Genomic DNA, 15,409 nt, shown 5'->3' on the forward strand with positions numbered 1-15,409 from the left:
TTAGTTTTTGAATAATTGTGGATATTTATTAAACATCCACAAACTCTTCAAATAAATGTTTACAATGTAAGATCCCATGTTTATCACCGTCATCGGTAACTTTTATTTTCGTCATTAAAAACCTGTATTTTCTGGTTTATTTCTGCATATCTGATCATCCGCTATATATATTTAGTAGTTTCTATATGATACTTTAATCAAGTCTTGATGCCAAATGTTTTTTTTAAATTTAGGATTAAAAACAACTTCAGGAATATCTTGAAAAAAATTGATTAAATTTAAAAAAAAAGAATTTAGCGAAATCTCGGTGATTATGAAAAAATAGCTATTTAGTTTATAGTGATCTAAGTGAAAATGATGTCAAACCAATAAATCAGAAGATACGCGCCATTATCTTAGAGTTATTTTTCAAATCGGATGTGTCAAACTGCCATCTAATCGAATGGTATTGTACAAATGGTAAAAATCTACTCTAGTGAGGCAACTCTCGACAAATATTTTTAGGTTAAACGGGAGCTATTGTTATAGATTTAATGGAAAAGGTTATCACCTGTACGCCATTAACTTCTAAAATTTCTTTGAATTAACAAAGAACATGATAAATCACGTTACGAACTGACTGAAAGTCAAATCCAAAAGAATGAGCAAAAGCTAAACTGAGAAACAGGGAGAACTAAGATATGAGAAATGAAAACTGAGAAACTTAGAAACAAGGAGACGTTATAAGCAGAAGCAGAGAGAGTGAAGTGGTTGCTAAATGAAAAGACAAAAGAGACAAGACAAAAAAAAAACGCCTCCTTACTACGAGTATACTCGTAGTTGGCAAATAAAAGACGCTGACTTACTTAGAGTATACTCATAGTTTGCAGCAAACAGATTAAAGGTTACAGCCGTTTTAAAATTTAAAAATTTTTTAAAACTATTGACGTGTGCGTATCTGAACATAGCGCCTTTTCCTAATATCGGAATAGTTTATAGAACTTAAGAAAAGTTCAGTTTCCGTCATATTCAGCAAAAAATCAGATACTCTTTTAGTTTTATGCCTAAAATTAGACACCAATGAATGAACTTCTACCTAACTTTTTCAATTTTTTTTTTAATTATTTATTTTTAATCCTACTACTTTAATGCACCTAATTATCTTCTAAGTCACCTGAGTTATTAACTTTAATACATGACATTAAATTGTTGAAATATATCAGAATTTTTGTTATACCATTACATCATAACTTCGATTTAATCATAAGAAACTTTAATTCTCTAATTCTAAAATAAAAATAACATAAAAAAATAACGTAAAAAAAAATAGAGGTAGATACTTTTTTAAGTTTTTTTTCTAAAAAAGAACAAAAATTTTTTTTTGGCTTCACTAGAAATTTCTATACAACTTACATGTCACTAATTTTACTTGAGCATTATTTTTTTATTCTTAATTTAATTTTGTCAAAATATTTATCAAATTTATATCGAAATTTATTAGATAGATTTAATTATATCGACAAAATTTAGAACATATACGGGAATCTTTTTTTATATATGAATCTAATTTTTTAGGAATGAATTTTGATGAAAATCTATCATGGATACAACATATAAAATCCATTGAAAAAAAAATCTCGAAAACATTGGCGTAATCTTTAGAGCAAAGACATTTTTAAATGTTAGGTCCTTAAAAAATTTAATTATTTTTTTATAAATAGTTATCTTACCTGCAACAATATTGTATAGGCAAGTACAAATCACACTAGGTCAAGAAAACTGTATTGAAAGAAAAAACATGCAGTTAGAATTGTATTTGGAGCTGGTAAAGCTGTTCCTTGTGAACTTCTTTCACGTTGACTTGATGCCTTAAATATTCACAAACTTAACATCCATCTAGTTTTACAGTTTATGTATAAAACAAAATGCGCACTGTCTCCAAAAAATTCTAAAACTTATTTTGAAAAAATACACCATAAGTGTTCTACAAGTTTTTCCATAAATAAAACATTGTTGTTCCTAAATCTTATTTAAAACTGAGTTCTTATTCGATTCAGAATCGCGGGCCATTTTTGTGGAAAAGTTTTTCGCAATAATAATGCCTTCTTCTTGCTCTGGTCATTAATTTTATTTGTAAACTTATGTAGGTTGTAAAATTTTTTTAACGGCAAAATATAATGTTCAAAAAAAATCTAGTAAGACCTAGTTTGAAATTTCCCATAGCATTATACCCACCTCTGGGCAAGTTTGGCGATATCGGATAACAAGGAGATGTGAACTTTCTTCTAAATACTCTTCCGTGATAAGTAAGGACTTCTTGGGGCATCTAAAAATAAAATAAATAAATAAAAAGTAAACAGTAGCAAGAGATGCATTGGGTGGGGAAAATCCCCAAGCCTTGTTACTACTGTTTACTTTTTATTTATTTTTAGATAATTTTAGAAACACCACAAGTCAGTGGCTTGAGGTGTTTCTAAAACCAACTGTAATTCCTAGAGGTATTTGCCTGAGAAGGCAAGTTTTGCCACCTCAGGCAAGTTTTGCGACATTGGTTAGGAAAGAGGCGTGAAGACCGTAAGGACGTCTTGGGGCACCTAAATATAGTTGAAAAAAAAAATCCAACTATAATAGACTATTTAATTCTTTTTCCAGGCCAAAGTCAAGATGTTAAGTTAAGGTTATGAAAAAATAAGATTAACTTTAATCTTTTTTATTTGAATAAGTAAATGCTAATATATTTAATACCACTAAGGACTAATCTAAGATGTTCACTTAAAATTAGTTTTTATGCCTAAAAATAAATTAGTAAAAAACATAAATTGTTAAGATCATCATGCCCATGTCTCTCCTACATTGTTATTTTTTTTCTTTCCAAGATAATACATAAAAATAAGGATTTGATAAATGTTTAGTTGAAAAACATTTAGATATTATTTTAGAATAGATCTTTAAAATGAGTATACATAATTCGCTCTAATATTTTCGAGAAAAAAACGAGATTTGAAATTGGTCGTAAATGTACAGGATTTAAAAACAGGTATAACTCTCGAATTATAACTAATTTAACGTTTGTTTTTCAAGTATATCCTTTTACAACCTAAAAAAAAAAAAATTTTTGATGAGATTCGAAAAAATATTTAAATGTTATTAAAATAATAAACTTTAATATAAACACATCTTTTACCAAAATTCAAAATACATCACATAATGCTTAGTTTTAGTTATAGATGGTTCCCCCTCTGACCTGAAAAAAAATTTTAAAAACAAAAAATGTTTTATAATATTATTTTAATTAGTTAACATCTTGGCTTTTAGTTAATGATTAAGATATTAAATTCCTTTAATGAAACTATTTATTATTCATTGTTAACAATAGACACAACATGAAAAAAATATTGCAAGTTCCACTTCTCGCTGTAATTTTTTTTTTGCAAGTTCCACTACTCGCGTACATATTTTTTTGCAAGTTCCACTACTCGCAGTAACTTTTTTTGCAAGTTCCACTACTCGCTGTACATACTTTTTGCAAGTTCCACAACTCGATGTAAATTTTTTTTGCAAGTTCCACTACTCGATGTACATATTTTTTGCAAGTTCCACAACTCGATGTACATTTTTTTTGCAAGTTCCACTACTCGATGTACATACTTTTTGCAAGTTCCACAACTCGATGTACATATTTTCTGCAAGTTCCACAACTCGCTGTAAATTTTTTTTGCAAGTTCCACTACTCGATGTAAATTTTTTTTGCAAGTTCCACTACTCGATGTAAATTTTTTTTTGCAAGTTCCACTACTCGCTGTACATATTTTTTGCAAGTTCCACAACTCGCTGTAAATTTTTTTTGCAAGTTCCACTACTCGATGTAAATTTTTTTTGCAAGTTCCACTACTCGATGTAAATTTTTTTTTGCAAGTTCCACTACTCGCTGTACATATTTTTTGCAAGTTCCACTACTCTCTGTAATTTTTTTTGCAAGTTCCACTACTTGCTGCACATTATATATATATATATATATATATATATATATATATATATATATAACTACTTGCTGCACATTATATATATATATATATATATATATATATATATATATATATATATATATATATATATATATATATATATATATATATATATATATATATATATATATATATATATATAGTCAAAAAATAGTAAAATCATGTAGTAAGATAATAAAATGCATGTCAAATTATCAAAAAATAATTGGCAACATTCACGTCGTGTCTATTGTTAACAATGATTAATATATAGTTTCATTAATGGAATTTAATATCTTAATCAATAACTAAAAGCCAAGATGTAAACTAATTAAAATAATATTATAAAACATTTTTTGTTTTTAAAACTTTTTTTCACGTCTGAGGGGGAACCATCTATAACTAAACTAAGCATTATGTGATGTATTTTGAGTTTTGGTAAAAGATGTTTTTATATTAAAGTTTATTATTTTAATTACATTTAAATATTCACATTAGGAAAACATCAGCTCACAGGATACAATGTCAGCAACTAGCTGGAACTTTTTCATATAATAATAAACAGCTTCAGAATCATTATCTTTTCTAGTCCAGTAAAAAATAGTAATAGCCTTTCTGTGTTTTTTTTAAGTTTTTCTACTCTACTATTGTGCAAGACTGTCATTGCTGTATCAGAATCATATCATTCATACTTATTATTGATATAGTATGTATTAAGTATATATTATATTATAGTATATATTTAATATATACTATAATATAGTATATGCTATAGTATATATTAAATATATAATATATTATAAGTATAATATACTATAATCAGTATATTAAATTTAATATACTATAAATATATTATATATGTCTATATATTTTTAGACAAATATTAGTATATTACTAATATATGATATATTCTAAATACATAAAAAGCAGTATATTATATTATTATATGATATAAAGCTTTTTAAAAATGTAATATGATTGGACTGAGCAAAAAACATGTATTATTGAATTTATAATATAAAACGAATTTTAATCTTATTAACTGAAACTAGCTAAATCATTTATTTGAATCATACTTAATACGATTCAAATAATTTACCATTCATTGAATGGTAATTTATTTGAATCATATTAAGTATGATTCAAATAAATGATTTGGAATTTAGAATGATTCAACAAAAAATAGTGGTAATATCATTTATTAAAATGATTTTACCACTACTTTGATTGCCATAAGAGGATTATTGAGGAGAACGTTTAATTAACACAAAAATTTTTATTTTTTTGTTTTTATTCATTTTTCTTTTTAGTTAAATCTGAACTAATTATTATAATTTTAAAAGCAGATTGAAGTTCCTCTTCATCCGCCCCTCCCCCTCCCCATGTCTCAAAATAAAAGCGGAAAATAAAAATTTAAGTACCAAAAGTGCTGCACAAAATAGGGTATGTGCTGCATGAAATAAATCAATGAAATTTGGCAGGTGCAAAGAAATTGTGTTAACTTAACATCGAGAATAATATTGCAAAAAAAAAAACAAGCATTTCTTCAACATTTACTGAATGCACAAAGTATAACTAAGTTTTTGTCATTTAAAAATCTACTTTAAAAAGTTTTTATTGTAATCAAAAGGTACAAATTTATAAAGTTTAATTACTCTAGTTTTTAAAAAATATCTATACTAATATATAACTCTAAATAAAAATCCTCAAAATACGTTTCTCCCTCGATAGCGAAAAGCAAACTTCAAAAAACGTGGCACAGAATTTTAGCACAAATATCGGTTCCGTAAAACGCGTAATTCTACGTACCTAATATATATATATATATATAATTTTTAAATTACTGTAAAAAAAACAATTCATCATTTCAAAATAAACAACTTACCGACTACATTATCTTTAAAGAATTTCTTTGAAAATATGTATGGTTTATTAAACATTTACATAAGGGTATGTTTTAAGACGTTTGTTTTTAAACACTTTATAAAATCAAATAAATTATAGTATGCATTATAGTAATCTATACTTAAGCGCCGTGGATAGCCTACGGAAAGTCGGTAGCCAAAAAAATAAAAATTTGGCTACCGAAAGTCCGTTTTATAGGCTAAGAATGTCACGTGTTTAAATTTAATCTTGTTTATATTTTTTATCTTTTTTTACAACGTTTTTTAAAGTATTTTTCATATAGCTGTTTTCATAACTTACTTTATTGCGTTTCTAGCGAAAGTATGGCTTTTTCATGCTCTGATTCTTTTGCATCATTTGCAGTTTTAAAAGAAGCTATTAGGAAGTACGAAGATACTTCTTTTATAAAGTTGTGGGTAAGAGATGCTAGAACTATTGAGGCTGCTAGGAAATCCATTCCTAAAAAAGCTGCTTTAATGGCAGCTGATATTAAATATTATTTTATAAAGTATTGTTGCATTCATGGTGGTCAAAAATTTTAATATTGTGGCAAAGGAAAGCGTAAAACTTCGTAAGTTATTGTGTTTATTGTTTTAGCAAAGTATAGAAATTTACTTTGATTTATATTATATTATAATTGTTATTGGATTATAACTTATAATCCAATAACTAACCGAAAAAAAAAGTCTTGTGCTAATAATTATAGAACTTTTAAAAAAGACTGTCCATTCTACCTGAATTTTAAAGCTTCTGAAGATGGTCAATTTTTAGTGTTACATACAATGAATAATACACATAATCATGAAGTATCTGAAGTAAAAAATTTTTATTTTGTATTTAAATAATTCCTTATTAGTTTTTCATATAAGTTACACACAAACACACACACATACATATACATACATACACATACAAATGCACATATATGTATATGTATATATATATATATATATATATATATATATATATATATATATATATATATATGTATATATATATATATATATATGTATATATATATATATATACATATATGTGCATTTGTATATGTATGTATGTATATGTATGTAAGTTAATAAAAGATTGAAGATATTATAGGGAGGTTTAATTACTTTTTTGATTCAAGATCACACATTTTGAGTATTTTTTTTTTTTTAAGAAAGTAATAAATGTCAGAATTAAAATTGTATTGTTGAAAGTATATTATTTTTAAAGCTTTGTTTTGTAGGTTAAATAATCTAAAAAATGCACGAGACTTGGTTTGTCCCTAAACCTGACAAGCATATCTGAGATGTGATCCAAAAATTGAATGGTTTATATTGAGTAAAGTTTCATAATTGACATAGTGACACATTTTGGCTAGCATTCCATTTCACCGCTACACAATTTCACCGTTAAGTTTTTAAGACTAGAGGAGTAGGATAGATTTGAGTCAGTTTTGATTCTAAGATATTTTAATGAAACTAGGTTTTTATATTTTTTAGATTGATGTGATTTGTAAATGATGAGTTCAGTTTTGTTGGTATTAAAACTTAGTTTGTTAAAGTGCTGCACTTTAACAAACTAAGTTTGTAACTAGATTGGATAAATGACTAATATATTTGCTAATTTTTTTCAATGGTTGGTTTGTTATGAGTAATTTTATGTTGTCAGCAAAATAATAAGCCTTTAAAATTTTAGATATTAAGATCATTTATAAAAATGAGGAATAGCAATGGTCCTAATTCAGAACTTTAGGGTATACCTATGGAGCATTTTATTGGCAAAGATTTGGCATTATTAATGAAGACAAATTGCAAAATTTTAAGAAAGTATGATGAAAACAATTGGAAAGCAATACCTCGAACACCATAGTGTTCTAATTTACTTAGGAGATTAGAGTGATCAACAGAATCAAAGGCTTTCTCCAAGTCAAGTAACAATCCACATGTAAAAAGTTTATTGTCAAGAGCTTTTTTAATAGTTTCAGTTATTTTAACAAGTACATGAGTTGTTAAGTGTCTGCTATAAAATCCATATTTATATTTGTGGAGACTTTGATTTTTTTCAAAAAAAGCTATAGAATAATGTTAGATAGAAGAGAAATTGATTGATAATTTGTGTGGTCCATTATAGAACTTTTTTTATGTATAGGAATGACTTTGGAATATCTTAAAGATATCTAGAAATAAGCCTTTATTAGTAGAACTATTATATGGTACAAAGAGGTTTAGAAGTAACATGATAATTAAGTTTAAGAAGGTGTGTGGGATCTAAACTTTTATTGTTTTCTATAATTTTTTTTATTAAATTAGACTCCATATTCAGTCACTAGATTAAGAAAAAAGAATTAGAATTTTTTAAATAGCCAGACAAGATACTATAAGAAGAAATCATTTTACTTTTAGATGGTTGGTGGAGGAGTTGCCATTTTAGTACCGTTTGTACGCCCATTAACACAAATAAAACATTCACATTTCCCACCTCGAATAACTCTAGTATTAAGACCTAAAAGTAACAAGAAATTAGTTTTTTAAATACAAACGTAATATTGTTTATAAGCAAAATAATAATAATGGAAAAATTAGCTAGTTTTTATTGGCCTATTTTTTATTAGAAAAAACATACCTTCGTACTTAGGTCGAGGACAGTGATTAAAAAGCTTTTTGAATCTGCTTTTTCTAAACTCACTAGATTTTTTCTACAATTTGAACATAACATTTTAGGCAGATCAGGGTTTTCAACAGAGAAGTTTTTCCAAAAAAATCTCTTGATAAGATTTTCATAACTTTTTCCTTGTTGTGGGCATGAATTACTGCATTTAGTTTGACTGCATCTTAAATCATTGCCTTTTTTCAAACATCATATACAAAATCATTTTAAAAACTCGTTATGATCTTTAGCAAAGTATGGCATTTCTTTTCTTTTCTTGAGAAATAATTTTTATATTTTCAAATTAATTACTTACTTTAAATTAATTACTGCATATTTCAAATTGAAATACACAGTAATTTTATTATTATACTCGCTGTTATTACTAAAGCCTTTATTATTATTCAATTCTGTTATTAACAACAAATATAAGCCTATCGGAAACTAATAAATATTATTATCACTAATAGCGTGGTTGCAATTACAAAAAGTAAACAATTATAATGACCGATGGAAAAATATTATTTTAATATTAAAACATTGTTATTTATAAAACTAAGTTTTCTTGAAAAACTACCATTAAAGGATTTAAATGTTGATAGTTTTGAAATGTACTAATGGACTACTTTCAAAATCAAAAAAAAAAATTAATGGGATACCAGTGTGTGGACTCATGTTTTAAGAAGAAAAAAAATTTCCGAAACTTTTTCAACAAATGGAGAAAATGATAGTTTATCTTTAATAAAATTAATTTAATTTAAGATAAACTATCATTTTCACCACTTCTTGAGAAACTTTAGGGAAATTTTTTAAATTAAAATTTTTACCAGCTTTTCTCTAGAAACAATAGGTTTATATTTTTCTGTTTAAATTCTGTTTTATTTTTTATGTTTAAAGAGTACAAATTTTTAGAAAGTTTCCGTGACCTAAACAGTTTTCGGAATAGTTAAATGACTTCTCAGAAAAAAGCCTGTTTGTAGTTAGGTTTGTTACTGCATGCCTTACTTGTTTAATTTTAGGTTTTATTAGTGCTGGGGACCATGTTCAGCAAGTTGTCAGTTAATTTTCACTTTACCAACTCAGACAAGAAATCATCAATGTGTTGGTGCTACTTTTAATGGCAATTGTAATGGAGCAGTGCTGAATGATACTCAAAATTTCAATGAGCAAGTTTATTGTCCAGGTTTATGTTCAAATACTGAAATAGTCAGTTGATCAACAAAAATTAATGTAAAGTAGTATTTTTGAAATAATTTAAAAAATAAAAATTAAACTAGGTTTTTATCTTTTTATATTTTGTAACTTGTTTTACTTGCATTATATGGCTTATTTAAAAAAAAAATACAATTTTATCAGGAACAATATCAGATTGGAGTTTTAGGGGCGCATGTTCTTCTATATGTAACAATTTTTTTACTGTACCTTTTCAAACAAGAAGTCAGATATGCATTGGGTATTTAACATGGGATCCTAACTATAAAGGTTGTCCTGGTATCACTACAAGTGATCAACAAACTTGTAATATTAATGTTGCTTGTTCAGGTAAGATTTTTTCTTAAAGTAATATTTTTATAAAGATATTTGATATTTGAATTTTCTAAAATGGTTTTTTTAATTAAAACAGGTACTTATGGTGCATGGAGTGCATGGAATAGTTGCTCTGAATCATGTCAGTCTAATCCTGCTACAACTCCATTTCAAACTCAGACTATTTCTTGTCTAGGGGCTAGATTAGGAGATTGATTGCGCTGATAGATTGCGCTGGGCCTAGTTCTCAAACTATGATTTGTAATTGTGGAGTACCTTCGAAGACCACGAATATTAGTGAATGAGAATATTAGTTTTAGAGAACTTGGTTATGACGATGGTTTTTGTGTTTTATAGTTTTTGGTACTTTATTCATTTTTAAATTTGTTAAAGAACTTGACTTGAAGCATTGACTGTACTCAGTACACTGTTTAATAGCCCAAGCAATTGCCTCATTACTGATAAAAAACCCTAAGCTGTAACAAAGGGTTCCAAATGTGGCCTTGACAATGCACACCAAAAATACAAACAAATATACCATTTATGCTTAACATGCCACTGTTGATACTTCAATATTTTTTAGCTGGCAATGGAATCAGTTTCTCTGAGACCTACCTCAGAGTTAAGGAAACCTGACTACCAGCCGGCCTCAGAAAACTGTGTTTTAGAGCTATGTCCTCATTAGGAGGTAATAGAATGAGTTGCCTAGTCATAAAAACGGAGACACAAGCAAAACCCATTCATTGAGTCAAGAAGATCCAGCATTCAACATCCTAAACTGGAAACAATATATTAAAATTACATCTGCGCCAGCCTAATAGATGAAGAAGGGGTACGAGGCTGGTTAACAGATAGAATCTGTTTACCCCTTAAGTCTTTGTCTAGTAAACTTTGCCTACAAGATAGTAGTCGGATGCATTTAACATCTGCCCAAGATGAGTGTTTTTATCAAGACACCATCTCTAGCCTCAACTTAATCATGAGCCCCAAGGCATGAGGTGTTTTATGTCAGAGTTGGCTTCTCCTAGCCTTTGCCTAAAAAAGTGTATCCTACAAGGCAGTAGGACATGAGGCAGGTTGTACTGGGTTACACGTTACCAGTAGCATTTTAGTTGAATTGTTCAACGATATTTTCTTTATGTGTTCCAAAATCCTGCACCAAAAAAAAACACTATGTTTATTAATTTAAGAAATATGTTGTACTTATCTTTCACTGATTACGATAAATAAATTAACAGTTTGGCTATTGTAAAGTGATTTTTTGTTGATCTTTGAAACTTTTTACTTCATTTTGGTATCAAACGATGTTTTTATTTAAACACTGCTACTGGAGTCTTGGATCAAGCAAATCTAAATCTAAAATATTTTTCTTAAAAGTATGGGTAAAGGACTTTCGATCTTTTGTTGTAAACTAAACTAGACCCAAACAAATCAATGTAATTCAATAATATATATGCACATTTTTCTGTGGTTATTTTAGGTGATCGAAGATCTAGTGGTCACATCACCGCAGAAGGGCATTTAACTTAAAAGTTTGTGCTTGCTTCATATTGAAAAAAAGCCTAGAGTAGGCATCGAACTACAGATCTGTGAATGATCCAGCTCATTATCTCCCAGCGTACATAAATTGTGACCATATAAAGTATAAACCTCCTCAGTTTGAGGGAGTTACAAATTTTATTTGCTCATGATTTTTGAACACTTAGAGATTGTAAAACAATACTGAAATTTTATCAATGAATATAACTTTCGTTATGAATAGTAAAAAAATTATTTCATCAACTTCTTGCTCTCGCGTTTGGGGCAGGGGGATAAAATTTTAGTGCTTATTTGTTCCCAGCCTCCATTCATTGCAACTTTTTTAAAGCATTATTTCTTGACATAAACATACAAATGCTTCGATTTTACTCCATGTTAGCTATCTCAAACACCATAAAATGCTGGATCCGTCATTACCACAGATCTTATTTTTCTTAATCAAATTTGCCTCAGACTTCAGCGTTTAAGCGCTGCAAATGTACAATAAATATTTATATACATATAATTTTTAGCTTAAGACAAATATCTCAAGAAAATATGTAAAAAAATAATTTTTAAATGTAGTTTTAAGGTTCAGAGTCTGCAGTTAGGTTTCGGATCAAAATTCAAGTTGTTATATCTATTTAATAACAAGAAAGCGAGAAGAGTTGCTGTAGAAAAAAAGAGTCACCGTAGCAAGCTCTTTTAATCCACTCTTCTTTTTTAATGTTTTTTTAAAGAACTCTTTATTTGAAGTAGCTTCTGAAGCTTCCTTAAGCTTATCACACATTCTACATTATCTTGAATAAATTTTAAAACAAAAAATATATTTCTTGTTTGAAGAAATAAGATTTTTAAACTATGCTTAATAGATTTACGATTTTGCTGTGAGTTCTGATGAATTGTAAGCAACTTTAAAAGATTTTTAAAGTTTTGAAATTCATTGTGTCCAAAAATTCTACGGGAGTTTCATCCATAGGCATTTTTCAAACTATGACCTAGAATATCAAAAATTAACTAGTAGACTGGTGAAGTATACAACTCAAGACATAGTGGCTGGTCTTTATCATCAAAAACTGCTTTCACAAGGATTTCACCTCATCTTTCTGAACTTTTCAATTCATCCATAAACACTTCACACTATATTTGTCAATTCTAAACCCTTTCCCTCCTTTAAACAATCACATATACCCCTCTTCTAAACTGTGATAGCAATTTTTACGTCACAAATATTTTAAAAGATTTAAATGTACTTTGCAGCATTTTAAAAATTTAACCTTATGAAAATAAAGCAATACGCATAAACGTAAGAAGTGTAAGTAAATACTTCAACAAACCAATCACATAATTAAGTAATAATAAAGTTGTAATACTAAAATAATTTTTTGAAGTTGCTCTTTGTCTGGCAGAAAAACTGTTATGGATTTGATAACTTTGATGAATGTTATGAAAAATCACTGAGGAAGAGTGCCACTAGTTTTTAAAAATTTCCTTTGTTAATTATTTTTAAAAATTGTTTTTAACAATTTTTAACAAATGAGTTCAATACTTTTGCAATTCTTTTCTTATGTAACTCTAACTCTTAATTATAGATTAAAAAATTCACGATAATAATCGCATAATAATCGCTCGATAATGTAAGTGATGTAATGTAAGTAAAATATACAATATCAAAAAAAATTTATTTTCCTTAGCCGGTTAACTCTGATAGATTTTTATATATTTTTAAATTGGTATAGAATTCGCAACATCTTGTGAAAGTGTCTAAAACAAACCGCTTCCAAGCTCTTTTGGACAAACTCAAAACTTTTTATCTTATTTTATTCATTAGACTAACAGCTTTTATATAAAATAGCTAAAAGTTTAATTTAAAGTTTAAATAAGCAAGTATTTGGTAAAGTTGTTGCGCATTTAACATTAGTTAAAAATGAAATTGCCCATATATATATTATATTTATGTTTTTATTTTCTCATTAATAACTATAATAATATATTATTAGTAAGAAAAATAAAATAATATGACAAATAAGTTTGTTTTTTTCAGCGCGTTTTTAAAATGCACTATTTTTAATATATGCAAAATATTGCGGCAAAGATATCAACAAAAAAATATATGCGTGGTAATTTAAGGCATGCGACCGCATGCTACTCCTGAGAAGGCCTACTTATTTGAGAATCTCAATTATTTTTTTATTTTGATATAAAGTTATCTAATTATTGCTATAAATTTTTTTAATATTTATTGATTTCTTTTAAAAGAAATAATGGAGAAAAGAAAACCTTAGGGTTGTGAGTTTTTAACAAAAATGCCTACGAAAAGAGGAACAATTGAAATCAAATCAAACATCTTAGAAAAATTCCTATCAAAAACTCATGATAAAAATGTCAAAGAAAGTCCAATAGTTCAAGATCTGGTTGATTCTGGAAATAAAAGCAAACTGACTCTACTAATTCAATTGAAACTATTCAAACAATTGAAAGATTGACTGAAACTGGTGCTACCTCTGAATGCTTTGACGATATTAGCGATTGGAAGGAAAATTTAACCAATGATTTCATACAAGATGCTGTTATAAAAGGTCCTAACAGTTTCAAAGAAGATTCTTATAACTATCCAAGAAATGTTGATAATTTGAGTTTTTCAAATCATTTTTTTAACTGCATCATGGATAATGGTGAAAATAATCATAGAACGTGGTTAGTTTATTCAAAAAAAGCTAACAAAGTTTTTTGTTTTTGTTGTAAACTTTTTTTTTAAATCCTATTATGTTGGCTCATAATGTTGGTAATGATTGGTGCCATATTTCATACAATTTTAAAAAGACACAGCAAGTGGATGGATCTAAAAAATAGATTACAAAAAATCACTTTAATTGATAAAATTTTGGATACAAACTTATTTAAAGTAGAACATTGGGACAATGTAATTAGAAGAATAATTTCCCTAACTATTATGATGGCAAAGCAAAATCTGCCATTCAGAGGCTCTTGTGAAAAAGTCTATCAAGATAATATTAGAAATTTTCTTAAAATTTTAGAATTTTTTGCTGAATTTGATCCAGTTATGGAAAAATATTTGTTGAGAGCAAAAATAAAAACCAATTCTGTGCACTATTTGACAAAAGTTATTCAGAATGAACTCATCAACTTGCTTGGCATATCCATTAAATTTGAAATTTGCTCAAATGCCCTAAAGTCTGTGTATTTTTCAATTGTTGTTAATTTTACACCAGACATCAGTCACCAGGAGCAAATATCAATAATGGTTTGATAAGGTTGATGTAGAGGATAAGATTGAAATTCATATTAATTAAAGTTTTCTTGGATTTTACTTAATTGAAGGTTCGACAGGACATGACTTTTCAAATGAGATATTTGACTCCCTGGTAAAAAATAGCTTGTCAGTGGAAAACTGTAATTTTCTTGCAGGCAGCACAACATTACAATTTTAAAATCTTTCTTTTTACTCATTTAAAAAACTTTACAATAATTTTGCGTTCAATTTATACATTACAAATCACCTCAAATATGCTCATAAAAAAACCACTTATACTATATATATATTTTCTTAAGGAAACTACGTCAGTCAAAACCTCCGTACATAATTTCTCCCACGCAATTCAATTACAAAAACATAAGAGGTCAGACCTATGACAATTGTGCAAATGCGTAAGAAATAGTGAGCAAGCTTTTATTCTTAAAAAAAGCAGCTGAGCGGTTTATATTCCATGCTGCAGACACACATTAAATCTGGTAGTTGTTGATTCTAAGAGATGTTCACCTAATATTTCTATGTTTTCTAATATAATTGATCAAGTTTACTTTTTTTTCTGCTTTAACAATAT

General features: G+C 27.5%; 1 protein-coding gene and 1 long non-coding RNA gene across 17 annotated transcripts in view; one reads left to right on the forward strand and one right to left on the reverse strand.

Annotated features, from left to right (window-relative positions):
• Positions 1–15,409, reverse strand: part of LOC136076691 (adhesion G protein-coupled receptor B1-like) — a 126,559-nt gene that overhangs the window by 52,328 nt on the left and 58,822 nt on the right. The window lies entirely within an intron of this gene.
• On the forward strand, positions 9,366–10,326 carry LOC136076690 (uncharacterized). The gene is made up of 3 exons (XR_010636490.1): positions 9,366–9,702; positions 9,876–10,061; positions 10,144–10,326. It is a non-coding gene; the product is annotated as an uncharacterized LOC136076690 (long non-coding RNA).

This window comes from Hydra vulgaris, chromosome 02, assembly GCF_038396675.1.
Source record: "Hydra vulgaris chromosome 02, alternate assembly HydraT2T_AEP".
Lineage (NCBI taxonomy): Eukaryota > Metazoa > Cnidaria > Hydrozoa > Anthoathecata > Hydridae > Hydra > Hydra vulgaris.